This window comes from Coenobita brevimanus, chromosome 73 (assembly GCF_032717465.1).
Source record: "Coenobita brevimanus isolate Jiangsu-jjx chromosome 73, ASM3271746v2, whole genome shotgun sequence".
Taxonomy (NCBI): Eukaryota; Metazoa; Arthropoda; class Malacostraca; order Decapoda; family Coenobitidae; genus Coenobita; species Coenobita brevimanus.
In genome coordinates, this window is record NC_137026.1 from 1491014 (window position 1) to 1518898 (window position 27885).

General features: G+C 41.6%; 1 pseudogene; it reads right to left on the reverse strand.

The window, feature by feature from the left end:
- The window catches only part of LOC145407407 (uncharacterized), a 37341-nt pseudogene extending 9897 nt beyond the window's left edge, over positions 1 to 27444 (reverse strand).
- Positions 27445 to 27885: the final 441 nt, after the last annotated feature.

The window sequence follows — 27885 nt, forward strand, 5'->3', positions numbered from 1 at the left end:
ATAGGAAAACATCCATGGAAGATGTAACAGTCTGTACAGATAGGGGGAAAAAAAGTTGGTAGGATAGTCTTCAGGCAGGTGCGCAAGGAAAAAACAGCGTGTGTAAAAGTTGGTAGCGATCGGAAGAGTAACCTCACTTTGTCGGCCAATTACTCGAAAATTATTAGACTTATCGATTTCCTGTTACAACCATCATCAATATCACTAAATTCTACGTAAGATCAATACCAGAATGTAAGCCTTTGGTAGCGTTTTTGGGGGTAAAAGGCGAGAGAAGTTTTTGTTCCTAGCGGTTGTTGTGTGACAAGCGCTCGGAGTAATAACATCATTTTGTCGGCCAGTTACTCGAAAACTATTAGACATCGATTTTCTGTTACAACCATCATCAATACCACTAAATTCTACGTATGATCAATACCAGAATGTAAGCCTTGGGTAGCGTTTTGGGGGATAAAAGGCGAGGGAAATGTTTTTTTCCCTCGCTTTTGTTATCAGTGACATTCGCTCGGAGTACTAACCTCACTTTGTCGGCCAATTACTCGAAAACTATTAGACATCGATTTTCTGTTACAACCATCATCAATACCACTAAATTTTACGTATAATCAATACCAGAATGTAAGCCTTTGGTAGCGTTTTGGGGGGTAAAAGGTGAGGGAAATGTTCTTTTTCCTCGCGTTTATCAGTGACAAGCGATCGGAGTACTAACCTCACTTTGTCGGCCAATTACTCGAAAACTATTAGACTTATCGATTTTCTGTAACAACCTTGATCTATACCACTAAATTCTACGTATGATCAATACCAAAATGTAAGCATTATGTTACGTTTTGTGCGAGAAAAGGCGGTGGAAATGAGTGTCTCTTCGCGGCTGTTACCACTGATTAACGCTCGTAGTAATACTCTCACTTTGTCGGCCAATTACTCGAAAACTATTGGACGTATCGATTTCACGTTTGAACCATGATAAAGAGCAGTAAATTCTACGTATGTACAATACATAACTACGTAATATTTATGATAAGAATTCGCTGTTACATTGGCGGGAACATTGCGTATGCCGTGCACGCATCACGAAAGTCAATCACGGACGGAGTGCCTAGTACTTTCTTTCGATTTACTCGAGAACTATGAGGCGTATGGGGTTCTTCTTTGAGATGGGGAAAGCTGGTGAATTTGGGCATATTTCATTTTTCATTCATTCATTGCCAGACGCCATGTATCCCAGACGGGGTGGCCAAGGGCTTAGAGTTGATTGTTTTACAAGGAGGGGCACTAATCCTCCACCAACCCCACTTGACGTAGGGATGCCAACAGCATCTGGTGTTCCCAGGCGGTCACCCATCCAAGTACTAACCAGACCCAACATTTGGGCATATCACTATGTAATAAAAACATAAGGTGTCTGGGAAAATTTAGCTATCAGAGGTCAGTGAATTTTTTCCGAAAATGGCTTTCAGTTTTTGGCCATTTTCTCGAAAAGTATACATCGTATCACAACCGGATTTGTTTTGTTAGAAAGCTGATGAAATTCTCTATAAAAAGTTATTCAATCATTTTCCTGTATGATGAAAAACATTCAAACGGCGATGTTGGGAAGTGAAAACAGTTCACTCTACCATGCTTCCAGGGCTAATAACTTTTTTTTTTGGTGTTTTCCTGTGTTTTGGTCCTATTTATCAGATAGAACAAACATCTCTGCCTACCTTGAGAAGGTTTGATGGGAATAAATGGATTTTTGGGTGGTGAAAATAAGGCAAGAATGTGTTTCATTCGCCCAAATTTGCCGCGCGCGTGCTCCCGCGCCGGGCGGCTTGGTCAAATAAAATCGTGAGCCAGAAAACTTACTGAAACTTATCGTGCGCGAGAGGGTTAAATCTGCTGCATATATACACTAGTGTATATTATTTTTAAAAATCAAATCAAATCTGCATACTGTAGAAAACTCCTATGGTTGCTAAGCAGTGAGATGATGATCTTTATGAGTTTCTTCTCAATGGAGCCAAACTAACCTGCCTCAGTCTAGCGTGCAGGACGCGTGGGGATATTTTAATGTAACTTTGAGACAAAAAAGTGTGTCTTACATGCCGCGAAATATGGTACTCTTGTACTACATATAAATTCGTACCAAGTAAATAAATAAATACTGTTTATGAGTAGATAAAATAGTTACCCTCCCATAGAACTCGTTTTCTTTGGTGCCAGCCTGTCAGAAAACCCAGTCAAGTAAGGAAGTACTTGCACCTAAATCGGGTATTTTAAACCTCAGGTGAGCAATTTCTCTATGAATTTTCGATGTTTCTCACCAAAAGCGGATGTTTGAGCCAAAAAAAAAAAAGGTCCAAAAACGTTGGGATGGGGCGGGTTAAGCTTCTTTTTGTGCAGATTCCATTTGCACAATGTACAGTATAACCTGGGAATAAACTAGCCATGCAAAACAATGGTTTACAGTACAAACTTTATTAAGGCAAAGCTAGAAACATCAACATGAAGATTTGAGTCTTGGCACAATCATTACCTTTCAGCTGGGGTCTGCAGAGTCCACATCAGCTCCTCTGATGAACTGACTGCAAGCTGCCTTGTGCATGTCCAGTTGCTTTCTCACCACACACCTGAATCACAGATCACTTCATTACATACACAACAGTAGACTATCTAGTGGACAAGTACTTAATGTTACATCAATGCAACTATGTAATACTTTTTGAGTCACTGGCCTAGAATCAACAGATTAATGTGTACTTCCTGAGGAAATACAGAAACCAGTGCTTAAATGTAAAGTATTCCTAAAACAAAGAAACATACAGCAATTGTAATGACATAATTTAAACAATGAAAGTATGAGGTGGTGGCAACAATCATCCACTCACTTGATGTATGGTAGTACCGATCTTCTCCCTACCCCCTTCTCATTTTATTTGTCTGCCTTCCTCTCATCTTACTTCTCCCTTCCCTTTCTGTTACTTTTTATGACTCTTTTTTCCATATCAGGTGGCTCTATGCTCAGTGACAAGCCTAACAGTTCCCTGTAACCCAGGTTACCATTACAACTCTGGTTGGTAACAATATAACCAAACCATAGGGTAAACTGGGGCCTGCTATGGTGCCCCTGTTAACTGGGTGGAGAGATGCAAAGGTGGCATTCACCCAGGAACCAAACCTCCACACTATTCCCCGCACCTTGCATGGGTTAGACACTGTCATCCACAAAGGAACATCAGGTCATTGCATGGGACAACCCTATGGTGTTGCTTGCCTGCAGCTGATGGGTCTGCTTGGTCAGACAGTCTGGGGCTGATCAGCAACAAAAAACAACCACTGACTGTCTCACACATCTGGCAAGTCCTATGTGGTGAATATGGGTGCCAAGTTACTCCACCTAGTGCCACCTCTGCACGACTAAGCAATAGGTAGCTGCTGATTGTTCTCATATTTGTTTCCTAATGTAGACTGGATGTTTCCAGTACCAGCCTAGTGCTGTTACACTGACTTATTCTATGTTCTGTCTGCGAAAACTCTCTAGAATCACAGGACTGACATTTTACATTCTGTCATTGCCAAACCCCTTTAGAATCACTGGATGTTAAAAATGGTAACTGCACTGGATTCAAAGTCAAATGAGGTGCTATTCAAAATTCTCAGGACAAGGATCACGACGTCTAAATGGACCGTAGTAGCGTGATGCACCTCTATGAGGCAGTATTAACGCGAATTCTGAGTCAGTGTGTCACGTGGTGAGGAGCAAGGTGGATGGGGGGATTTGTGACATTCTTTTTTTTTTGTTTTGTTTTTTTGTGAGGAAGAAAGAACCAAAGGCTATGAGCCCGCAAAACTGTTCCTTCCAAGAGAAAAACAAAATACAAGAGAGCGCCAAATTCAAGATCCATTCATTTTGAGATGCCTGGACACACTGTGTTTGAAAGACTGGAGATCATAGGATGCAGGAAATACAGACAGAGGGAGACAGTTCCAGAGTTGACCTGTTGCATAAATGAAGGACAGGGAGTAACGGTTAACTCTTGCATTAGAGAGTTGGACAGAAAAGGGGTGAGAGTTTGCTGCTAGACAGGTGCTACGCGCCCGTCGTAGAAGTGAAGGAATGCATGCAGTCAGTTCAGAGGAACAGTGACCATTGAAGTAGCGATAGAAAAGAGATAAAGATGCAACATTGCCGAGAAGAGACAGAGGTGGAAGGGAGTCAGTAACAGGGAGAAAGTTAATGAGATGAAAAGCCTTTGACTCCACCCTATTGAGAAGAGCTGTATGTGGGGAGCCTCCCCACACATGAGAGTTGTACTCCACACAGGGGCGGATAAAACCCCTGTATAGAGTCAATAATTGTGCAGGGGCAAAGAAGGAACGGAGTCGGCTTAGCATACCCAATCGCTTGGAAGCGAGATTTTACAAGAGATGTAATATGATCTTTCCAAGACAAGCCCCGAGCAAATGAAACCCCAAGCATGTTCAAGGATGATGCAGGATTAAGTTGAGTATTATTAAACATAAGTGGGTACTGCCGTGGAAGATTCTGTCAGGTTGATAGCTGCAAAAACTGAGTCTTTGATGCATTAAAAACAACCATATTATTTTTACCCCAGTCAGAGATACGTGCCAAGTCAGATATTAGGTGTGCCATAGCCTCATCCCTTGCCAGTTGAAGTAACTGCTGAGATGGACGTTGTGGGAATCGAATGGAAAGGTGAAGGATGGAGTCATCAGCGTATGAGTGGATTGGGTTAGATATACAGCTTAGAAGGTCATTGATGAATAAAAGGAAGAGAGTTGGTGATAGGACAGAGCCCTGAGGAACACCACTGTTAATAGATCTAGAAAAACGATAGCCGTCTACAACAGCAGCTACAGAATGACCAGAAAGGAAGTTAGAGATGAAGGCACAGAAAGAAGGATAGAAACCATAAGAGGGCACTTTGGAAAATAAAGATTTATGCCAGACTCGATCGAAAGCCTTTGAGATGTCAAGTGCAATGGCTAAGCTTTCGCCAAAGTCCCGAAAGGAGGATGACCAGGAGTCTGAAAGGTAGGTGAGAAGATCGCCTGTGGAACGTCCCTGACAGAACCCATACTGACGATCAGAAAGAAGGTTGTGATAGGAAAGATGCCTTAAAATTTTTCTATTAAGAATAGACTCAAAAACTTCTGAGATACAGGATGTTAAAGCAATTGGGGAATAGTTAGAGGGTTGGGAATGGTCACCCTTCTTTGGGACTGGCTGAATGAGAGCAAACTTCCAGCAAGAAGGAAAGGTACAAGTTGACAGACAAAGGCGAAAGCGTTTGCCTAGGCAGGGTGTATGCACAGAAGCACAGTTCTTGAGAACAACAGAAGGGACTCCATCAGGCCCATATGCTTTATTAGTACTGAGGCCAGCAATGGCAGAAAATACACCAGCTGAAGAAATTTTAATGTCAGCCATGAGGAAGTCAGAGGGGGGAAGTGATGGAGGAAAAGCACCGGAATCGTCTAAGGTGGAATTGGAAGAGAAAGTCTGAGTGAAGAGATCTGCTTTATCAGTAGAAGAAATAGCTACAGAGCCATCAGAGTAGAAAAGAGGAGGGAAGGATGATGAGGTAAAGTTCTTAGAAAGGTTTTTGGCAAGGTGCCAGAAGGAGCGGGAAGAGTTCAAGTTGGAGAGTTGAGAGCATTTTGTACGGATGAAATTATTTTTAGCAGAGTGAAGAACAGACTTAGCACGATTCTGGGCAGAAATGTATAAAAGATGTGATTCAGGGGTGGGTTGGCTCCGGTACCTTTTATAGGCCCTCTCCTTGTTGCGGACAGCATTAGAATAAGCGTGATTAAACCAAGGCTTTCTTGTGTTAGTCAAAGGATATGAGAAAGGAATGTATGCTTCCATGCCCGAGAGAATAACCTCCGTAATGCGCAAGGCACACCCAGATGGCTCCCTGCCATGAAAGCAATAATCATTCCAAGGAAAATCAAAGAAGTACTGCCTGAGGGCCTCCCAATCCGCAGCTCCAAAGTGCCAGAGACGACGTTTTTTTTGGAGGGTCCACAGGCCGTACCGGAGCGATAGGACAGGTTAAGGTGATAAGGTTATGATCGGAGGAGCCCAACGGAGAGAAAAGATTAACAGTGTAAGCAGAAGGATTAGTTGTAAGGAAGAGAATAAGTATGTTGGAGCTCTCTCCAAGGTGGTCAGGGATACAGGTAGGGTGCTGTACAAGCTGCTCTAGGTCATTAAGGATAGAAAAGGTGTAGGCTTGTTCACCAGGTGGATCAGTGAAAGGAGAGGAGAGCCAAAGGTGGTGGTGAATATTGAAATCTCCAAGAATGGAGATTTCATAGAAAGGAGAGATGGACAGAATAAGTTCCATCATAGAAGTAAGATAGTCAAAGAATTTTTGATAGTCAGTAGAATTAGGAGATAAGTAAACAGCACAGATATATTTAGTCAGAGAATGACAGGAAAGCCGGAGCTAGAGTGTAGAGAATTCAGAAGAATCGAGTTCAGGAACACGAGAGCAAGATAAGTTGTTGCGTATATATACACAACAGCCACCTTTGGCTTTGAAATGAGTATAGAGAAAGTTGGAGGATACAGAAAAGAGTTTGCTGTCAGTTGCCTCAGACAGCTGAGTCTCAGTTAGGAAAAGGTGAGGTTTAGAGAAGGAGAGGTGGTGCTCAACAGAGCGAAAGTTAGAGGAACGGCCACGAATGTTGCAGAAATGAAGAAGAAGAGAGTCAGACAGTGGTTCCAGGCACCTTGAGTCGTCACCGGGAGAGGGGCTGAAAGTGGGGGCAGTTATGGCCCCCCCCCCCCGGGGACTCCGAGGCTATGTTATTCAACTCCATTTTTGAAAATTTTGAAAAGAAAGTGTGGTGTGTACTGTGCATGCAGTTTGGTGTTGATAGTTGGAGAACTTGTATTGGAGAGCATGCTGGTCTACTTTCTGTGTTACTGAGACACTGAAAAAGTTCAGCACAGGGGGATGGTCAGGACCTAGTCCTGAGGGCTGATGAAACAGGAGCTCCAGCTCTCCCTGTCATCAGCTTTCCATCCACCTTGGGAGTACTGCCCTGCTCGACTGGTGTTACAGTGCTACAGTCTGCTCTTGTGCATATGTCATTAGGTGATTTTCAAGATCGATATGAAAAAGGAACAGTGAATTTGCATCAAATTTTCTGCAAATCTCAGGAAAAATGCAAAAGAGACCCTAACAGTAATTCAGCAAGTGTTTGGTGAGCAATCCCTTGGTCAGACACAGGTGTTTCAGTGGCAGGCATGGTTCAAGGCTGGTTGAACACTGGCTGACGATGACAACCACACAGGGAGGCCCTCGACCAGCACAACTCCTCAGAATGCCGCAAAAATTCAGCAGCTCATTTGCGAGGATCGACGTCAGAGCACTGAAAATATTGGTGCGGAGGTGGGAATTGGTTTTGTGACATGTCACAAGATTCTAACTGAAGAACTGGACAAGCACTGCATCACAGCCAAATATGTCCCCAGGCTCCTGACGGCTGTCCACATTCAGCAACGCACTGATGTCTCCACTGAGCTTCTTGAACTCGCCTCAGAAGATGAAACCTTCTTGTCCAGGCCCTTTGTGACTTTTTTCTGTTCCCAAAAATGAAGATTAAGCTGCGAGAACATTGATACCACTGAGGACATCCAGGATGAACAGCAGGCAGTGCTTGACACTCTTGTCAAAAAGGACTTTCAGGGAGTGTTCCAGCAATGAAGGAAGGGCTGGGACTGGTGTATCAATGCACAAGGGAACTACATTGAGGGTGATGGTGGCCAATAGGAGCTATGGTGAGTTTTCAAATTTACACAGCATTAGTCCAGAAAATTATGGATAGCACCTCATATATAGCCCCTCCAGTTCAGTACAAAGGACAATATGAGCCTAGTTCAATACCTATTATTACAAGCCAAACCATACTGTACCTATTCAAACACACATGTTTCATCATTCATCATCATCTGGACCTCCTTTCCCACCCTAGGGGAGGGTGAGGAGTAGGTCCAGTCAGCCCAAATTTGCCCAATCCAATGGGCCACACTTCCATTCACTTACCATTCAAGCCCCCGGAATCCTGGCTCTATCTGGTATGCCAAAAACATTCACCACATTCTGTAGCTTCACATAAACCTATCTGACAGAGTCAATTCGCAAGCTGCCACGTTAAAAAGGGGTGCCAAGTCCCTGATCATAAGCTTCTCACAAGATTCATCCAGCCAGCTCAATCTCTTGTCAGTTCCCTAGCCTCACTGCCTTCCAAACTTTTAGTCTTCACACACTCATCCACCGTATCCTTTCACCTTCTCCTTGGCCTATCTTGCCTCCTCCCTCCTTCAAATTCGCTCAGATATGCCTTTTTCACCACTCTTGTTATCCATTCCCTCCACATGACCATACCATTTCAGTACACTCTCTTCAATTCCGGTGTCCACAGATTTCCTCACTCCACATCTTTCATGAATCACATTATTTCATATCCTATCCACTCTCTGTACTCCACATACATTCCTCAGCAGTCCCATCTCCACTGCTCTCACTCTTGACTTTTCATTTTCATGCCACATCATAGTCTCATATCCATATGTTAAAGCTGTCACTAACACTCCTTCATGAAAGCCTCGTGCAGTTGCAACACTCAAGTGTCTGTTTCTTATCAATGCCTTCATTGCACCAGCTACTTTCCTTCCTTGTGTCATTCTACTTTCCACTTCTTTTGCACATTTTCCTCTCTTTTCTCACTCTACCCAGGTATTTGAACTCTCTCACCAATTCCTGTCTCTCTCCATTCACTGTAACATCGCATTGGGAGTCACCTTCACTCTCAGTAACCATCACCTTACTCTTTTCTACATTTACTCTCAAGGCATGATGCTCTCAGACATCAGCAAAACTCTGCACAAGTCTACCATGTTCTTCTCCACTATTTGCAAGAAGTACTGCATCATCAGCATATAACAAATTTGAGATATTCCATCCATCACCATTCATTACCAATGCCATCCTGCTCTCCATTACTCATGTTTTTACTTCTCTCTTCACCCCATCCATATACTATATACAGTATACTGAACAACCATGGGGATGTCACACAACCTTGATGCACGCCCACACCGATCATGAACCATTCACTTATATGCCCATTAACCCTTACACACAGGTCGCCGACAGAGACGGAGCTCTCCCTGGATCATGAGGAAATAATCACTGAATCAGCGATGAAAAGAAGAGAGTCTATTTGTGATTATGTTAATGAGTGCGTGAGTAGTGGTCCCGTCAGACAGTAGTTGAAAAAACCGTGGTTTCGGTCATAAAAAGAACAAGACATAGTTAAGATAGAAAGTCTCCATATGGTTGAATCATGGCGGAAAGGGACGGTGCATTGTTTACAACTGGCGAGAGAGAGTTTGAGGGCTTCTCCGAAGAGGATGTGGGAAATGGAAGTATTAAGTTGAACTAAACAAGAATAGCAGGTGTAGAGAAAACAGCGGAGAGGAATATCCACGAGATAAAAAGGTATGGGCAGTAATTAAAGAGTTACAGGAACGGACCAGAGAGCAGGAAAACGAGATCAAAAATTTACGGAATAAACCGGAAAAAACTCGTACACGCAGTGACGAACAAGAAAGAGAAGTTACTGAATTAAAAGTGAGCAATGAATCAGCCTCTAATGAAATAAAACAGCTTAAGAGGGAGAATAAGAGGTTGGAAGAAGAAAGGGACAGGATGAAAAGCAAACTAGATGAGTATGAATCCAAATCAAGAATACAGGACGAGCACATTAAAGAAATCAAGGAGCAACATAAGGGGTGGAAGAAAATTCAGGAAGAGGGAAATGTAAATATGAAAGAGATTACTGAACAACAAAGCAAGGAAAAGGTGGAGAGGGAAGTGGTCAGGGTGCTGAAAAGCAGAGAATCTTTAGTTAGGGATGTAGCAGATAAGAAAAAATGTGTAACAATTTCAGGAGTTAAAGAAAAATGTATGACAATAAGATCAGAAAGAGAAAGAGAAGAACTGAGTAATGTTAAAGAAATAATATCAGTAGTCATGGAAGGAGGGGCAAGCCACTGAAGGTAAAATTTAAGACTCAGGCAACAGTAAACGAAATTATCAGTAGAACATGGAAATTATCAGACAAGGAAGTGTTCAAAAATGTTTGGATAAGAAGAGATGCAAATGAGGAAGAAAGAGCTAAAATAAAGGAGTTAGTAAAGGAAGCAAAGGTAAAAAACGAACAGAGAATGGAGGAAGAGAAGACAGTGTTTTATCTGACAGTCATGGATAAAAAATTAAGGAAGTGGTACCAGGGGACAGAAGGAGAAAAGAGGGTAAAAAAACATCAAAAATAATTGGAAGGAGGCATATTCTAATGTTGATGGTTTAATATCGGCAAGGCTAGAAATCAACGATTTTTTGAGGGTACATGAACCTGATGTTATGTGCTTTGTAGAGACCAAGTTAAGAGAAGATATTGATGTTCACATGGGAGATGGTAAATACAAACTGTGGAGAAGAGACAGAAAAGAAACAACGGGAGGAGGAGTGATGATAGCAGTGAAGAACAGCATAAATGTAGATACCGTGGAAATGGGAGAAGGCAGGGCTGAAGTGATAAATATGAAATTAGAAACTGGAGAGAATAGCAAGAGAGATATGGCAGTGTATGTTCCCCCTAAGACAGGAGCATGGAGTGATGATGAATACCAGAAGATGTTGTCAGACATGGCTAGTTATTTACAGAAAATTACTGAGAAAAGCAACAATACACATTACAATCCCAGTTAACCGGGAGGCTTGGGGAATTTACCTTCCCGGTTACAGATTTTTCCCGTATTTCTGATATTCAAATCTATACAAGGGATATAATTATCACAGCAGTAAATATAATTCAGGTACTCACCACTCACATCAGGGGCCACATTAAGAGATTCCACCTGAAAAATTGCCTCGTAAACACACACCATGGTCATAACGCACATGCATGCAATGCCTAGCAGTACTGCAAAATGCACAACTCTTTTCTGTTAACTACCTAATTATTCAGTGTATTACCTCCCTTTCCTTAAGGGAAGCAGCCTAGGTATATAGATAGATGTACTGTACTCACAGAAATGGAAAAATAAATAAAATCTTTAACATTTATTGGTGAACTGATGTTAAGATTGCACTGTAGAATTAACACCTGTGCCCCCACGTGAGCTTTGTTTATGGTCCCGGCCCCAACTGACCGCCACCCTCACCCACCAGTCAGCTGTTTTGCACCATTCTGTTAACTACCGAAGTATTCGTTGTATGTACTGTACTCATAAAAATGGAAAAATAAAGAAATAAAATCTTGAACATTTATTGGTGAACTGATGTTAAGACTGCACTGCAGAATTATCATGACACCTGTGCCCCCACATGAGCATTGTTTATGGTCCCGGCCCCGACTGTTCTTCCCCACCTGACCACCACCATTGTACCTCTCACATGCCAATCAGCTGTTTAGCACAAAAATAAATGAGGTACAAAGTGCAAGGATATTTTTTTTTTTCTTCCAACAAAGTAAGCATTCATTCTTATTAATATTTTTTTTTTTTTTTCAACTATGCCACTACATATGCATTCTAAGATGAACTGATGTGGTGCAAGTTAGAGTAGGTCGGTTAGGAAGAAAAACGCACCGGCGTTTGCCGTTTGCTGATTTGCTCTCCCGAGGTGTCTGGTTTACAAATTCCATGCCTGTCTTTGAGATGATTTAACCATCCAATACTGAAATCACACTCGACTTCTATATTCATTTTATTGTGAAACTCTCTTGCTTTTTTTTGTATGAGAGGAGCAGAAATACGTGATTCCTTAAATCTTCCTAAGCAAAACCACTCGTACAATGAAGAGTATGCCTTTTTTCAATGGATTTACTTGTTTCACTTTTCATGAAAAATTCACTGAGCTTGGGTCTTGATATCATAAATCATTGAATTTCCCACATTATATTCAGTCATCAGTGTTTTATATTGTTCGCCTTTTTCAAGACAATTGCATATGTCTAGCTTCTATTTCAAAGTAAGCATGACATGCTTACATTTAGTTTGCTAGGCATTTTGGAGTGTAGAAATACCGTCTATCAGAGAAACACAACAGCAAGAGAGCTTTACTGTCTATCAATCTATCTATTGCCAGACACCTCAATCCCGTTTGGGGTGGCCACAAACAAATCGCCTCCACGTCGTCCTGTCCCCCTCCATTTCACTGCCCTGCTCCCAACTCACACCCCCCTCTCTCATATACCTCTCCACCCCATCCCTCCATCTCATTCTCGGCCACCCCCTCCCTCTTACCCCCTCCACCTCACTCACATACACTCTCTTCGTCAGTCTTTCACCCTCCATCCTCTCCACATGGCCAAACCACCTCAGTGTGTTCCTCATAACACTTCCTATCACATCCACATCCACACCACAATGCTCATTTATATCCCCATTCGTCAGCCTGTCTTTCCATGTGACTCCACAGGCTCCTCTCAAATAACTCATTTCCACTGCTCTCACTCTTGACTTGTGTCCTTCCAACAATGTCCAAGCTTCACTTCCATACGTTAGAGTTGGTATCACAATACAGTACTGTCATGTAGTAACTTTTTCACTTCCATGCTCACATCGCTGTTTCTTATCACTGCTTTCAAAGAACCAGCAACCTTTCTTCCCTGTTGTACCCTTTCAAGCACTTCACCCTCCAAACCTCCATCCTTACTCATCACACTACCCAAGTACTTAAACGTACTCACATTTTCCAATTCCTCACCATCCAACCTTGCTGTACATTCACTGACTTCACCTCTCTCAAAAACCATCACTTTACTCTTCCCTACATTCACCTTTAGAATTCATTTCTTGCACACTCTCCCAAACTCATCCACCAAGCCTTGCAGCTCCCCTTCGTCTTCACTCAACAACACAGTATCATCTGCAAACAACAGTACAGGGAGTTTCTAAACACTATCCTCTCTCACCAGGGCCACTCCAACATCCACTACCCTACCTTGTACCTCTTTTATTACCCCATCCATGAACAGATTGAACAAACCATGGAGACATGACACATCCCTGTTTCAACCCAACCTCCAAAGATAAAAATTCACTTAGTTCACCATCCACATGCACTGCAGCCTTAGCACCATCATACATACTCTTCACAGCATTCAACAACTTTCCATCTACTCTATATATTCTTAATACATTCCACAATCCTTGTCTATCCACCCTGTCATATGCTTTCTCCAAATCCATGAAAGCCACATACAACTTCTTTCCCTTCTCTAGAAACTTTTCCACTAAAGATCTAAGAATGAATATCTGATCTACACAACCTCTTCCCTTCCTAAAGCCTCCCTGTTCTTCTCCAACTAATTCCTCTGTTCTTTCTCTAACTGTCAATAAGTATCCAACCATACACTTTCCTATTATACTAAGAAGACAAATGCCCCTATGATTACCACACACTTCTTTTTCCCCTTTTCCTTTGTACAAGGGAATAATTATACCTGACTTCCAATCCTCCGGGACTCTACCTTCCTCCCAGGCCAATCTGCACATCTTCCACATCCATTCTACTACTATCTCTCCCCCATGCTTCAGCATTTCACCACACACTCCATCAATTCCTGGGGCTTTCCCCAATTTAACTTTCTTCATTGCTTCCACAACTTCTGTCCTACTGATTTCTTCCTGTCTTCTCACCTCCCTCCTTCTCCCAGCCATTCCCCAGCCACTTATACTCGCATTACTTCCATCCTGTATGTTCAATAATTCCTTTTAATGTTCTCTCCATCTGCTCACTTTTTCTCCCTTCTCCACTAGTAATCTACCATTTTTATCTTTCACTCCCCTGCTAACCTCACTTCCACCCTGTCTTACTGTCTTCACCTCTTTCCAGAACATCTTACAGTCCCTCCACTTTACACTCAAATTCCTTCCAAATTCCTCATCCACTCTCTTCTTACTCTCTCTTACTAATCTTTTCACCTCTCTCTTTCTTTCTACATATAACTCTCTCATCCGCCTCTCAACTTCTTCCACGCCCCTATTTCTCATCCATTCATTGTATGCTTTCTTCTTTTGTACCACAGCCTGTCTCACCTCTTCAGTCCACCACGCTGTTCCTTGCACCCCTCTCCGTCTTCTCTTCCACACACCACATCACATGCTGCACATATTTCTTCTGTAAATATCCTACACACACCTTCCACGTCCCCCATCTGCTCCAATTCATATTTGCCCAATCGTTCCTCCACTTCTCTCTCACACTCTGCCTTTTTCTCATCCTCTTGTAACCTTTCCACTCTCCTTGCAACTACTCCTTCCTCTCGTCTTTCCCTTCTTCTATTCCTCCATCTTACTTGTATCCTAATTCTGGCCACCACTAAGTAGTGGTCAGAAAGTCCACTCCCCCAACCTCTATACGCTCTTGAATCCATTACACATCTTCGCATCCTTTCATCCACACACACATAATCAATCATTGCCTTCCTTTCATTCAGTTCACCACCCACCCTTCTCATCACTCGCCATGTATACCTGTGGATCATTTTATGCCTGAAGAGGGTACTGGCTATCACCAACCCCCTCCCAGCACAAATGTCCACTAACGCACTCCCATTCTCATCTATCTCAGCAGGCACACCCCACTCACCAACTATTCCATCCACCTTCACATTCCCTACTTTACCATTCATATCACCGATCAAAAACACTCTCATTCCTTCCAAACTTTTCCATGCACACTTCCACATTTGTCCAGAACTCTTCTCTCACTCTGCTAGAACGATCTTGCGTTGGCGCATACACACACACAATCGCCCACATTTGTATTCCAACTTTCAACTTTACCCACACAATCCTTGACCCAACTGATCCATACTGTCTTATGCTCTTCTTCCATCTTTTACTCACAACTATACATACTCCTTCCTTTGCCCTCTCATTCTCACCTACTCCTGCACATATACCCCATCCATACTCCCATTCTCTCACACTTTCTCCTCTCCATTTTGTTTCAGTCATTCCACATACATCCACTTTTGCACCCTCAAGCACCTGGACAATCTCTCTCTCTTTCACCTCATCATTCACTCTTCTTACATTCCACGTAGCCATTACCAAGTCCTTTGTCCGGTCCTGGGTCGTCATCGTTTGGTCAGTCCTTGTCCGAAGCTTCTTGTTTGTTTTTTTTAGTTAGTTGTTTACTGTCTGGTGGTAAAAAGCACACTGGTGATTTGTGGAGGGTGTGGAGGATGACTGAATTAAAGCAGGTGAAACAGAGGGAGAGGAGGGCTGGTTAAGAGGATTTACTAGGGATTTACATTAGCCGGAAATGACTTCAACTCGCTTTGCCTGACTTCACCCTGCCTCGCGTGACACGATAAAATGGTGGTTTGGCAGTCCATTCAAATTGGCGTACAGTTATAACTTACTGACACATTCACCAGCCCTTGAATTTTCCCGTTTTTCTGAGTATTCCGTTTGTCTGGATACCGGATAGCAGGGATTGTACTGTAATTTTAATGGGTGACTTTAATTGTAAAGAGGTGAACTGGGGAAAATGGGACTCAGGAGGCAGCGAAGATTTGTGGGGCACAATATTATTAAATATAATAATGAGCAGTATGATGATACAATGGGTCAAAGAAGAGACACGGTTCCCAGGTGAGGACACACCAGCAAGACTAGACTTACTGTTCACCAAAGAACCCGATGTAATAGAATCATTGGAATATCTGTGTCCTGTTGGAAAAAGTGATCATATGGTCACTGAGTTCCAGATGATAACAGGGAACGTGGAGCCAAGAGACGAGCTTTATAGGCAGGGAAGATACAACTTTGGGAAAGAACATTTTACAGTATTGAGAAAATTTTTTGAAAATGCAGATTGGAGAAAATTCAGAGGAACAAGAGAGATACAGAGACAGTGGGATATCTTTCTAGACCTCTATAATTTGGGAGTGGAAAAATTTATGCCAAGAGTAAGGGGGAAAGAAAACAGGAAAAAGGAGTGGTTTAATAGAAGGTGTATGATAGCAAAAAAAGAGAGAGACACGGCGTGGAACAATTGGAGAAAGGGAGGTAACAACAGTACAAAGGAAGAATATAAAAGAACTAGAAATGAATATACTGTACAAGAGTACGTAAAGAGGAAGAAAGGAATTTTGAAAAAGGTATAATGGATAAATGTAAGGATGAACCCAAACTGTTTTATAGATTGGTTAATGGCAAACTGAAACAAAAGGAAGGAATCACCAAACTGAAAGTAGATGGAGAAGTCTATAAAGATGCGACAATGCAAGCGAAAATAATGAACAAATGTTTCCAATCAGTTTTCACTAATGAAAAGGAGTTTGTGGAAGGGGAGGGAGTGACTGGAAATGTAGTGATAAAAGATATAAAAGTGGACGTACAGGAAGTGTATAAATTACTGGAAAATCAAGATGTAAGGAAAGCCCCAGGAACAGATGGAATCTCTAATTGGGTATTGAAGGAATGCAGAAAACAACTGGTGGATAAAATTCACAGTTTAATTGTGTTCTCTGGAAGAGGGGAAAGTGCCTCAAGAATGGAAGAGGGCAAATATGGTACCAATTTATAAGGGAGGAAACAGGGAAGAACCCCTGAATTAGGCCAGTGTCCCTAACCAGCATAGTGGCAAAATTGTGTGAGAGAATTCTGAAAGATAGATGGATAAAATATCTGGAAGAGATGAATATTTTGGCTGATAGTCAGTTTGGACTTAGAAGTGGAAGGTCATGTGTTTCCAACTTGTTGAGTTTTTACTCAAGAGCGACTGACGTGCTACAGGAGAGAGATGGTTGGGTGGACTGTGTGTATTTAGACTTGGAGAAGGCCTTCGACAAGGTACCCCATAAGAGACTATTGTGGAATCTACAGCATATAGAAGGACTGAAGGGGAACCTCCTGGAACGGATGAGAGACTTTTTGAGAGACAGACAAATGAGGACAGTAATAAAGGATATGATGCCTGGATGGAGGGAAGTAACAAGTGGAGTCCCACAGTGCTCGGTGTTGGCGCCAGCAATGTTCCTGATTTACATAAATGATAAGGTAGATGGAGTGAACAGTTAAGAAAGTCTGTTTGCTGATGATGCAAAGATCTTGAGGAAGGTAGAGGTTGAGAAGGATTGTAAAATGCTGCAGGAGGACCTGGATAGGATACACGATTGGAGCCGGATGTGGGAAATGAAATTCAATGCAAAGAAATGTAAAATATTGGAAATGGGTAAAAGTACCAAGAGGCAATCACTGAATTATCTGATCGGTAATGAACCAATAACAAAAGCGAGAGGAGAGAAAGATTTGGGAGTGCTGGTCCAGGAGAGTTTGTCAACTGAAAAACACATTAACAAGACAGTTAGAGAGACGTATAAACTTCTGAAGAATATCAGAGTAGCTTTTCATTATATGGATGAGGAGATGATGAAAAAATTGATAGTGGCCACAATTCACCCCAGGTTAGAATATGCAGCAGTAGTGTGGTCCCCACACAAAAAGAAAGATATAAACAAAATTGAGAGAATACAAAGAACAGCAACCAAAATGGTCCCCAGTCTGGCAGATCTGTCATACAGAGAGAGGCTGGATAAGCTGGATTTGTCTTCTTTAGAAGAAAGGAGAAAGAGAGGCAACATGATTGCAGAGTTCAGGACCATGGTGGGAGTAGATAAAATTGACAAAGAAGATCTGTTTTTATGGGATAAGAGAGTAACAAGAGGACACGGAATGAAACTGAAGAAGCCAAGCTGCTCGAAGGATATCAAGAAATATAGTTTTCGTTATAGATGTACAGACCTGTGGAATAGTCTGGACAAAGAGATCGTCCACTCAAAAAACTTAAACGAGTTTAAAGCTAAATTTGACTTATCATGAAACAGAGATGGGACCCCACGAGCGTAGCTCATTTCCTGTATATCACAATTAGGTAAATACATGCCTCACTACCATCATAAAAACTCTTGACAGCACCTAGCAGCTTACCATCTACACCGTACATCCGCAACATCTTCCACAATCCTTCTCTGTCTACTTTGTCATATGCTTTTTCCAGATCCATGAATGCCATAAACACCTTATAGTCCTTCTCTCAAGCCTTCTCCACTATCTGTCTCACAGCAAATATTTGATCCAAACATCCTCTGCCACTCCTAAAGCCACCCTGTTCATCACTCACTAGGACTTCTGATATCTCTCTTACTTTCTCTATAATAATTCTTCCATATACCTTTCATACCACACTCAATAAACTTATGCCATGATAATTCTTGCACTCACTTCGCACACCTTTATTTTTGTAAGGGGTTCAATCACAGCCTTTTTCCACTCTGCTGGCACAGTTTCCCTCATCCATACCTTCCCACGTATCTCCGACAAGCACTGAATTCAGCTCTCTTCAATACACTTGATCATCTCTGCATACACCTCATCAACCCCAGCTGCTTTGCCATTTTTCAGCTGTTTCACAGGACTCTTCACCTGTGCAAGGGTCACATTTCCTGGCTTTGCATTCCTTCTCTGCACACCCCCAAAACCAATCATGTTTCCAGTGGCTCTGCTCTCTCTATTCCCATTCATCAGGTTTTCAAAATATTCTCTCCATCTGGTCCTTACTTCATCCCCATGGCTTAATAATCTACCACTTACATCCTTCACACCATGACATTTCCTTCTGCTTTCACGTCTACATTTCCGCACCTCTTTTCAGAATAACTTCCTATTTTCAGAGTAATTTGCATCCATTTTTCTTCCTAGATCATCATTTACCTCCTTCTTTTTCCTCTTCATTAGTCTCTTTACATGCTTCTTGCTCTCAATATAGTCAGTTCTCATTTCAACTGAACCCTTATCCTGTAACCACTCTAGCCACTTCTTTCTCTTTTCCTCCACTGCTCTCTTAACCTCTTCATTACCCAACTTAAATTGTCTAACCTAACAATATAACCAAACCCAACCAAAACTAGCCTACCCCAAATTAACCAAGCCAACCGTAACCTAACCTAACAGTCTAAACTAACTTTATTTCACCATAACCTAGCCTAATCTATCCTAAACTAACCTATGGTAACTTATCCAAACACACTGTAATACCATAAATTAGGTTAGGATAATAATTTGGCATTACAAGAACTACAAGTCTTTCACCACCGCCTTAAATTCAATGGGATCAGCTGTTTTTTGTTTAAAATTATCCATGGGCCTGGCATGGTGCAGTACCTTGATCCATGATGTGTGTGGTATCTAACCCACAGAATGCTTACCTTACTGTGTATTTATGATAATACATGCCCATCTAAGTCTCCATTATTGAAATTTTTATTAAAAATTAGTAAGACCATTGAGTAATTTACTTCTGACTGTTGGTGGCCTTCATGCCAGCCACCTCAACCTGTAGGCCTGTCCCAAACCAGGACGTACGTGTGTATTTACCTATTTGTATTTACCTATTTGTATTTAACTATTTGTAGTATACTGGAACTGAGCTAAGCTTGTGTTGTCCTGTCTCCATATCTACATTTATCTAGTCTACTTTCAAACACGTAAATGTTTTTTGCCTGCACCACCTCTTCGTCTAAGTCTATTCAGGAAACTGAACCTTTTAAGATCATTAAGACATCTACTTTTCCTCAACTTGAAGTCATGATCTCTTGTTCTTCCATCATCCAGCATAAAATGATCCTCTCTATCCACCCTTTCCAATTCTCTTACATTTGTAAATATCGTGATGAAGTCACCTCTTTCCCTTCTCTCGCGCAGTGTTGGTTACTCCAGTTTTTCCAATCTCTCCTCGTAGGTGAGTTCCCTTACATGGTATCATCCTTGTTGCCATCAACTGAACCCTCTCTAGTTTATCAATATGCTTATTCAAATGAGGTGACCATATCACAGCCATATACTCCAGTCTTGGTCTTATCATGGTCACTACCAACTCCCTCAGCATTTCCTCGTCCATATACAGTAATTAAAAGCCACTCCATTGTTGGTCAGTAATCCATAAGTTCCTCCAATGATTTTGTTTATAAGCTTTTCTGGTGACAAATCATCCAGAATAATTACTCCAAAGTCTTTCTTGTCTTTTCTTTTACTAATTATCTCATTGTCCATTTTATACGTCCAGTGCGGTCTTTTTTCACTCATTCCCATTTCTAATACATGACACTTCTTGGCATTAAAATCCATTTTCCAAGTCTGGCTCCAGCTGTGGAGTTTGTCCAAGTCCTCTTGCAGTTTTTTACAACTATCAATACCTTTAATATGTTTCATGATTTTAGCATCATCTGCGAACATACTCATGTAACTATTAAAACCCTCTGGTAAATCATTTACATATGAGGCGCTGAGTGGAATAACCTCTTGTGCGCCAAATATAAAAAATGGGGAAAAAAAAAAAAAAACGCTGTTAAAGTTTGTTTACTTTCAAAATGCCATATCTTTTCAACCGATAAAGATATTCTGGTGAATTTTTTTTCAAATATAGCTGAAAACATCAGCTTGCATGTCAGAGTATGTAAATCAATGGCATTTTGAAAGAACAATACATTAACAGCATCTTTCTCCTCTTGTCTGAAAACAATGAACTGCATTTTCCCCAAAATGTATTATTGCAAGCCAACTTTACGATGTATGCATGTACTTTCACAATATCCATTAATATAGCACAAAACCAGCACAAAAAAATAAAATATGGCTAAGAAAATCTGTCTGTACCATACTGCTGCCTGTACCATACTGTTGACCTTGAACACCCATAGTTACGTTTTTCTCCCACAACATTGTTATTCTAAAACCATAATAAAAATTAATGAACAATGTTATAAGAATAACACTTACATCCTCAAAAATATTGGATTTAACCCGTTAACTGCTCTATACAGCCTGGGCTGTTCCGAGTGTGACTGCTCAATACAACCCTGGCTGCAGAGGTGAATTTCAAATATAGTGCCATGGTGACCAAGGTCGACTCATGCAAACATGTTTGAGCCTTCAAAACCGAAACCGAAACCAAAAAAGAACATGAAAACCATACATTCCAATAGGGAATCAGACACTTCGATGTTCATCCATGGCTTTACCAAGGTAAATATTGAGCTAACATTTCGTTACTATATACTTTGGTATGTGTTCTCTCAATTCCTAAGACAAAATTTGGCCTTTGGGAAATTTCATTTTTACCCCTATGTCTGCACACCACGGACACCTCCAAAATTCCCTCATGTGCAGTTAACGGGTTAATGATTGGCCAGCAACTCAGCGCGTGGTGGCCTGTGGCGCTTGAGTGGTTATTACTAGCATTCTGGGACTTCCCCCACATGGAGCTGACAGAAGATGCATGTCTTAACGTGAATACATAAGAAAAATCGACCTTAACACCAGTGGAATAACTGAGCCTGATGTTGGTTTCCAAGGTTCAGGACCTGGGGAAGACAATGCTAAGCCACAAAGATTTTCTGACCGGATTATTCAGGCAAAAATGGACCTAATGTCCACCTAGCAGAGTATAAACACCTTCGTGTGCTGCACGGTCAGTCAGTACCCTGTATAAAATGGGATTTACATTCTTATTGGGGGCATTTTGTCACATAATTTATTATTGTACTAGTAGAAGAGGGTTTGGGGAATATATTGGTGTACTTAACTCCAAAATGGCCGCTGTGACAGACAAGAGGTTATTCCACTCAGCGCCTCATATATCAGAAACATTACTGGGGCTCAGACAGAGCCCTGGGGTACTCCACTAGTCACGTTTCTCCATTGTGACACCTTGTCTCTTATGACTGTTCTCATCTGCCTTCCTATCAAATAGTCTCCCATCCACTCTAATAGTTTCCCATGCACCCCTCCAAAGGTCTTCAACTTCCACAGCAGTCTCCTATTGGGCACCCTGTCATATGCTTTCTTGAGATCGAGATACACACAATCTGCCCATCCCTCTCTCTCTTGTATGACATCTATTACCCTACTGTGTGTGTGTGTGTGTGTGTCATTTTCTTTTGGGGGTGGGGTGGGGTGTGCTTTTTATATGGCAGGAAATACAGTAGGCTGGGTTGTCACGAAATTATAGGGTAGCTCTGGATAAATCAACAATGGTAAAGTTAATTTAGTGCCAAAAACAGCATTCTAAGATGGTGTCAATCCATCTTCGGCACACCATAAGATGGTGTTAACCACCAATGTGACAATCATTTAACCCTCAAAGCTCGGATGATGGCCACAGCCCTCATGAAATGGGTAGTCAGGGCAGTTCGTATGATGGCACTGGACACTTTGCATTTCCCGCCAGTTTGATTTCCTACCCATTTTCTGTGGTGTCCAGTGTGTGGCGTAGGCATTTAGGAGGTGGGTGGGCTGCACTACTAGTCTTTCAAGGGGATCAGGTGGGATTGGAGCAACGTTCTCTGAATCCACATAGTATGATCTGCTTGCCGCTGTAAGCAGCTGCCTGGCCCCTGCCACCTCCATCCCAGCCTTGCCTCCCACCCATACCACCACAGTGAGGAGAAACACACTTTAATGACTGAATTATCCAGTAATTCCTTAAATGGTTTTACGCCTGGTATCCCTGAAGGGCTAAGGCGTTGCCCCTAGGTAGAGGACTTTTGGATTGGAGCGTGTAGCATGTTATGACCAGATGCCCTTCCTGATGTCTACCAGTGACCCTTAGGCGGATTCGATCCTCCGACCCTTCGGTCAGAGCAGAGTGCTCTAACCCACTGAGCCAAGGTTGCTATAACTCACTTAAAAAATGCATCTCATTAGTGATGGGAATTCCGGCTCTTTCAAGGGAGCCGGCTCATTTGGCTGAGTTCAGTCAAGCAGCTCTTTCAGCTCCCAAATAGCTCCTCATTTAGTACCACAATGGCTTTTATAAAATTTGCCCAAATTTATCAATATTGCACCCTATGTTAAAAAAAAAAAAATGGATGCAGTCACAAAAATAAGAATTCCACAAATATATTTTTCTTTCTAAAAATACTGAAACACTCTCATTGCCAATAAGATTATGCCTATTCAGCATTTACAGTTGGTGAAATCAAATTACCCTTCCACATACAGTAGATTTCAACTCAAAAGCCACATGGAAGACTTTGCTCTAGTAATGCATGAGAACTTAAAAATGAACATATTCCATTTGTAGTGTAAATAATGAATAAATCCTTCATTATCATATATAAAAAATAAATATTAGCTAAATCTGGCAGCCAAGAAAATAAAGAAAAAAGTAAACGGCTCCCAAACAGGCGCCAGCTCCCATTATTCACTTTAACCTCTTAACCGCGGGGCGTCACTTTCGTGACGCTTGGGAGCAAGGGATCATACCGCGGGGCGTCACTTTTGCGATTCTGTGTTATTTTGAATTCGCCTGGGCTTTCAAGTGGACGCTTGTATCATCTATCAGTACTGCCAATGTCCAACACTAGTCAGCACTCCTAATCTCATCTGTACTCCCATCCATTGTTGACAATTTAGCCATTTCTCCCCGTTCTTGACTCCCCTCCCTACCTTCCCTCCATTACCCTCTCCTCTCGCCTGCCCGGCCGTGCTACGCTAAGTAAATCTTCCCTGAAATTTTCCACTGATTTCATCCATTGAAGTAAGCCCTATGCCCTATTCTTATACCGAATAATATATACAAAAAAGAAATAAGGTGGATCTTACAAGATGCCGCGCTTTCGATAGATTCTGGATTCCACAGTGTCATCATTGTCAAGGCTTTGGTCATACATTTGAGAGATGTTCTAGAAAAAATTATGTACCTAAATGCGTCTTTTGTGCTGGAGCCCATAGATCTAAGGATTGTAGTAACAAAAATTCTCCCAAATGCGTCAACTGCTCTTCTTTAAGACATCAAGTTGCTAATTCAGATTCACAGTCAGTTGCCCATTTTGCATCAAGTAGAGACTGTCCAATTATGATTTCTCATAGGAATAGATTGACTGAAAACACCAATTTTGACCATTCAAAAAACTGACTAGGTCCCTCTTGAACCAGTTAAGGATGGGTCTTTTAAATATTCGTTCTATCCGTAATAAGATAGACTATACAGTATTAATGAAACTCTAAATCAGCACGAGCTTGACATTTTGTGCTTGACTGAAACCTAGTTGTATAAGTCTGATATCGATATTATTCGTAACGCTTTGCCTAAGACACATTCTATTATTAGTATTCCCAGGCCTGCTGCTGACTATCCGGGAGGAGGCATAGCATTCATCTACTCGGCAACACTTGCAAACGTTTCTCTCACTGACTCAGACCTGACCCCATCTTCATTTGAGTTTATGGAAGTATTAATAAATTTCCATCAGAATACCATTAGAATTGCAAATGTCTATCGACCAGGTCATCCAGGCACAGATCGAGGTTTTATGGAGGAGTTTGGGCAGTTTCTTGAAGGGTTTTCTCTTAAACCTGGAGGACTTCTTGTCTGTGGTGATTACAATTATTGGGTTGACAGTCCAGAGTCAAAACCATTTTCTTCAGAATTCCTTGAGTTGATCACCCAGAACAATTTTTTCATTCATGTGAGTAATCCAACTCATGTCTCAGGACATGTCCTTGACTTGATCTTGTCCCCTGTTGGTTGCAGGCGCGTATCAGATGTGGAGGTTGACTCATTTGACCCCCTCATCTCTGATCATGCTCTGATCGCTCTTAGTTTTGATGTCCCGAAATCCCGTTCATATAAAAAGGTCATCAGGTTCAGAAATTACAGGAATGTTGACCGCCAGTTGATGTGTCTTGAAACTGATCAGCGTTTAAAATCTACTGATTCTTCCAGTCTTTCTTCTGATGAAGTGGTTGATATTTACAACAACAAGCTTAGGTCAATTTTTGACCATTATTGTCCTGAGGTAGTAAAAACAATCACTGTACATGATAATTCTCCGTGATATGGTCCATCCATTAATTCTTTGCGTAGACAACGTAGAAGGGCAGAAAGTGAGTGGCGCTTGCGCAGACCAAAGTAACTCGTTTGCATTACGTTTTTGCGAGAAGAGCAGTTGTTCACACTGTAAAAGCCCAAAAGGCTAGGTATTATCAAAATAAAGTTGATTCATGTGGCGGTGATTAAAAAAAAAAACTGTCTGCAATCATGAACAATTTGGTTGGTCGGAGGAATGTAACTGTGAAACCAACTTCTTTATCTGATGCCCAATTGGCTTCTGATTTTGCTTCATTTTTTACAAGTAAAATATCTCGCATAAGAAGTGATTTAGACAGCAGTTCTCCTAGTAAAGCGTACTCAGTTGACTTCCAACAACAGTGCACTGGGGATCATTTGCTTTCAACATTTCATCCGCTGGATGTAAACAAAGTCAAATGTTACATCAGAGAACTTATTAAAACATTTTGCTAACTCGATCCCTGTAACATGTCACAACTGCCTGATTTGTATGAGCACGCTGCAGACTTTATCTGCAACATAATAAATAGATGCTTCTTAGAAAGCAATTTTGTACAGTCTGAGAAACGTGCTCTGCTTAGGCCCCAAATTAAGAAATCTGGCCTTGAAGTTGAGAGCATGACAAATTATCGTCCCATCTCTAACCTGTCTTTTTAATCCAAAATTATTGAGCGGGCCATACTCGATCAACTCATATCACTACTGGAACACAACAGAGTTGTTCCTGCTGTTCAATCTGCATACAGAAAATACCATTCAACTGAAACTTCATTAACAAGGATTCAGAGTGATTTGGTGGCAAACACTTGTAGTGGGATGTCCTCTCTCCTAGTTCTGTTGGATCTGTCTGCAGCTTTTGATACAGTAGATCATAAACTATTATTGGATGATCTGTATTTTTATGGCGTTCGTGATAGTGCCCTTTTGCTCCTTAAGTTGTATCTGTCTGACAGATCTCTGAGAGAGGTTGTTGATTAAGCTAGCTCTGATTCTGCTCCCCTTCTATTCGGAGTCCCTCAGGGATTAGTTTTGGGTCCAATTTTACTTACTATCTACACAAGTAGTTTATCATCTCTACTTGATGCTCATGATGTGTCCTATCATTTTTATGCTGATGACACCCAGCTCTATGTTAAGATGTCAGATACCAACGATACTAAGACAAAGTTTGAATCTCTAATGTCTGATATTAAGATTTGGATGGCTAAGAGGAAACTTAAGCTGAATGATGGTAAAACTGAAATCATCATCATCAGAGGAAACAGAAGGGGTGATGACAATGACAATGCCCTGGCTTCGAACATTGGTGTGTCACAGCTTCATCCAGTCAGTTCTGTTCGAAATCTGGGTGTTTATTTTAATTCTAAGTTAAATTACAAAGGACATATTAATAAGGTTGTAAGAGGGTGTAACTTGCATATTAGAAATCTGTACTCTGTGAGAAAATTCCTGAATAGACGGTGCCTCTTAACTCCTTCATTACCGCATCCCCCCCTCTCCCGCTCAGCTACCCCCCCTGCCAAACCGAATTTCCCCCAGGCGTGGCTCTTTCATGGGGTAGTATTTAGTTTATCATTACATTGTTTCTATTTGCTTTATATTATTTATTTTGTATTGGTAAGTAGATATTGACCACGAGATGTGTTTATGATATGTTAAAATAATGTACATGCCAGTATTACATGTCTAACCAACTGATTTAGTAAACATACAATATACAGATAAATATAGTAGATAGAGATATAAATCAATGAATAGGGAAGAGAATAATGATTGTATTATTTACCATATGAGTATGAAGAAGGTCCATGAAGAATGAGGTAGGAGGCAGGCAGGTCAAAAGCAGGTGAGGGTGGGGTGATGCGCTTCAAGGCCAATCTGATACCAGAATCAGTATCACTTTCCCCACTACTATCGCTCACTTCACCATCATTCTCGGGTATGTACTCCTCATCAGAGTCGCTCACAGTTATGTCAGATTGTGTTTCGTTATCGTCAGACACTTCTAAGTCACTATCCAAGTCAGATTCATTGCCGTAGGATGCCATGGCACTGAAATAAATCCAAAAACACTGACACGTGTGGCTGCTTGAAAAACACTACGGCGTGCTCCCACACACTTTTCCACGGTACCACCACTATTGCTAAGCTAGCGAGAGTCCCCTTACCAAGAAGCATTATCTGGCTATATTATATCATGTGTTATAGGGCATTATATATACCAAATTCAAATTATATAGGGTACAATGACCTATACAACATATCTGAGCCGTTTTTTTAAAACTATGCCCCATGGCAGGGGCATATGGCAGGGGAGTGTGGCATCAGTGACAGAGTTGTCATATGTCATCACACATGGGATCACAAAGCACCCAAACCGAGGAAAAGGAAGCCCAATAGGCCCCTATAATGATCGTGGGTACCCTAGTACTCACGATCGTATTCGGTTCCGCTGCCGAAATTTCATTTTGAGTACAGGGGTACACATTTCGGAAATTCGGTAAAGAAGGGGCCAACATTGGTCCATGCAGTGGTCTTGTCTCGTGTTGATTATTGTAATTCACTGTGGGTTGGTCTTCCAAATAATATACTAACAAAAGTTCAGTCTGTGTTGAACAGGGCGGCACAGCCTGTCTTTGGTCTCCCTCCGAGAACCTCAACTACCCCGTTTCTGATTGAGTTGCATTGGTTACCAGTAAAGGCTAGAATTGAATGTAAATTGTCTTATTACATTCAAGGTTCTTAAGTTTGGTGAACTGAAGTATCTTCCTGAATTGTTAAAACTCCCATCAGCACACCCGGGTGTGATGTTATGCAGTGAAGATGATTCCTTGCGTCTTGACGAGCCAGGAGCCATTCACCAGTCATCTTTCTCTGATCGTTCTTTTGCGTATAGAGCCCCTAGATTATATAACAGATTGCCATTGTC